Raw genomic sequence first — 3,189 nt, 5'->3', positions numbered from 1 at the left:
TCTTATCACCTGTAAGCAGCCCTTGCCGGACCGTAGCTCTCCTCATACTGATCTTCATGCTGCATTGAGATGGAAAAAGGTTGTAATCTGTTGAAAAAAAGGGGGGGAAAAACCTGAGGTTCAGGAAATCCTGCGATTTTACAAAGGGCCAACATCAAACAACAAATTGTGTGCGGTGAAAAATAGCAAGTCAGTATGGTTTTGATCCTCGCTGAGGCGTGGTGATAATTTAACGGAATGTTATTTTTCTTGGGTGAAGTCCTGTATGCCAATGATCCCTTTCTAAATGATGGGTGGACCTGCTCATGGCACCTGTAGATGGCAGTACAGGGCCACAGTTAGAGTCAGTCGAAAGTTCTACGAATGTGTCTGGAATGGTCACCCAGTCGGTTTTTATCTACTCATCCAAAAAATATTAGATTGGTCACAACCAGCACTGAACCATGTTCCACACACTGATCCATGATATCTTGAATGAATTGACTTATGGTTCATTCACAGCGTAAAAGACAAAAGAAAAGATTGGATAATAACATCTGGATAATAACACATCTAGTTGTCTCCAAACACTGCACTCAGCCAAATCAAAATGAAATCCACACAACAGCATGCAACTTCTCTGACAGTCCTGCTTTCATAACAGCCCCCAGACAGTCAGCTCAGTCGTTTTTAGAGGTATCCATCTGCAGCAAATCTGTCAGAATTCTCAGAGAGACGAAATGTGGTGTGACAGCTTTGCAGGTCACTGTGTCAGACAGGTAACATAAACTCTCTCTCTCTCTCTATCTCTATCTCTTTCTCTCACCCCCTCTCTTTCTCACCCACTCTCTTGCTCTCAATTTAAATTCTATTTTCAACCTCTCTCTGTCCCCCATCTACACTCACGTTTGCTGTGCATGGACACACATACAGACATGGAAGGGACAGAGATAAACAGATGTCTCGGTGCTGAGGGATGTGAGGCGGCCTCGTGCCCCTCTTGTCACGGCCTCTGCCTCATCCTCCCTGCTCTGTCGCCGCTAAGAATCACAGAGGAACTGAGGCGAGAGAGCGGGGAGAAGACGGCCTAATTAAGTTAAGAGGGCAGTCACTCCCCTCTCACCCTGCCACCATTCTGTTCCGTGGCCCAGCGCTGACAGCCTTATCAGTGGCTGCTAGCCTCCGAGGCCTCATCTGCTCCGTGTCATAAATTTAGTTCGCTCCGAGCCCAGGGTCGGCTCTGGGCCGCCCTAACTGCCACAGCCTCTTCACAGGAACTTTCACGCTTGTCCAATTTCTGGCGACTTCTTTTTTTGTCTCTCTCTCTCTCTCTCTCTCTCTCTCTATCTCTCTCTCTTTCTCTCTCAGCTCCCTATCTCTCACTTTGTATTTGTCTTTCTCTTAACCTGCTTCCTGAAATTGTCACCCTTTTCCATTTTCATTTACCCGGCGCGAGTGTTTTTGAAAGGCCTGCTATCGTTGTCGAGACAGACCTGCTCCAGTGTGAAAAGGTCACCTCGCTCCCTCGCGGCACCCCGGAAGCCGCATATGGCTGGCGCCGCGTCTGTCCGTGAGTAGTGTTAGACTGATAGAGATGACACTCTCACAGACTCTCACCCCGTGCCTCCGCCATCCACACCCTGCAGGCTAGAACAGGCCAGATTCTCTGACCCCGTCTGTCTGGTATGCCGGTCTTGGCACTACTCGGAGTTGACTCTGATGGACACTGTGTTATTTCTACTCGTGCATTAAGTTTGAGAGATGAGATTTTATGTCTTGCATGCAGCACAACAACAATATCCACCCACTGCTAAAGTGGTGGCTGAGGTTGCCGCCAAGGCCCATGATTTATACATTGGTAATTAAAAGCGCGGCCGTTCGTCATCCATGTGCGGAACATGCAGTGTCGGGAAGACAATCCCATTAGTGGAGGGGCAGTTGACTGTGGAGGAACCTAATTGCATAGGTGCCGAGTGAAAATGTACTAATGAACACTCCCAAGGGGCCTGTAATGTGTGCAGCCGCCAAGATAGGAGTGTGTGTTAAATGGACAAGTTCGGGATCACTTGTAACGCCGCTGTGTACAAGTCGGCGTGTTAATGGAAGTTGTGATCAATGCCCGCGTGCTGGTGGTTAGGTTGTTGCAGATGCTGGACCATTAGTGTGGGTCTAATACCTGCTTAATGCTCACTACAGACTTTGGGCAAACAAATGACTTTCCAGAGAGGCACTTCAGCAGCCATGGCGATTCAATGGATTAATGTCCCTGACCTACACGTCTGTCCTATTCATGTGCCGTTGTCCTGTCCAGCCGATTCCTTGATGTGTCTCTGTCTCCCTCAGTATATACATCTTGTCTTATCCCACACCCATCCTCCCTCATGTCTCTCTCTCTCTCTCTCTCTCTACTTGTTTCTCTTTGGATGCTGTGTCTTCCTCATCAGTATGCTGCCACATGCCTAGCTGTCTTCCCGTCGGCTGGAGCCAAAGTTGCAGAATGGGATTGCATTCTTTTCCGTTTTTTTTTCTTTCGATTTCTTTTTTTAGGAGGCTCGTTTGTGGAAACAGCCGGAGATTAAGCAGCGGGTGAGAAAGACAGGCTTCAGTGGTAGGACGAGACCCTGCCATGACCCTTCTCGTACTCGCACGTTGTACGGGGGGGGGGGGGGGGTTGCGCAGAGGGGGGTGCCCCTCACTCACTGTGTTCTCTCTGCACAGACACCAAGGCAGGAAACCATAAAACAGAACGAGGGCTGGGTGGTACGTGCTCCTACTGAGGCAATGCAACCCTGTACTCAATGCTCATAGTAAAAAAACGGAGAGAGAGAGAGAGAGATAGAGTTACAGTGTGGGAGGTATAGGAGGGGAACGATGGATGGAAGAATGCATGGATGGATGGACAAGTGGAGGTGCAAGCGCGGCTCCGGAAGAATGCCTTTGCAATAGCAGATCTGAAACTTTCGATTTCCATGGAATACAGATGAGGGGCTGGAGCTGTTGTTATGGGAGACGCCGGCCCGCCTCCGCTCAGTAGAGGGACAAGGGCGTGCACACACACTCACCTGAATGAATTAATGACAGAGCCAGGTTGTCTGCAGCACCTACTCTCATGTAGCCACCTATAAGCTTGCCAAATTAGACCCTGTCATGTGCACACAAATATTGCTGCTCATAGCAAGGCATGGACTTGCATTAATTGAATGCACCGTG

Source organism: Clupea harengus, chromosome 9, assembly GCF_900700415.2.
Source record: "Clupea harengus chromosome 9, Ch_v2.0.2, whole genome shotgun sequence".
Classification (NCBI taxonomy): domain Eukaryota; kingdom Metazoa; phylum Chordata; class Actinopteri; order Clupeiformes; family Clupeidae; genus Clupea; species Clupea harengus.
The sequence above is the reverse complement of the archived record's forward strand: the minus strand, read 5'-3'. Positions refer to the sequence as shown.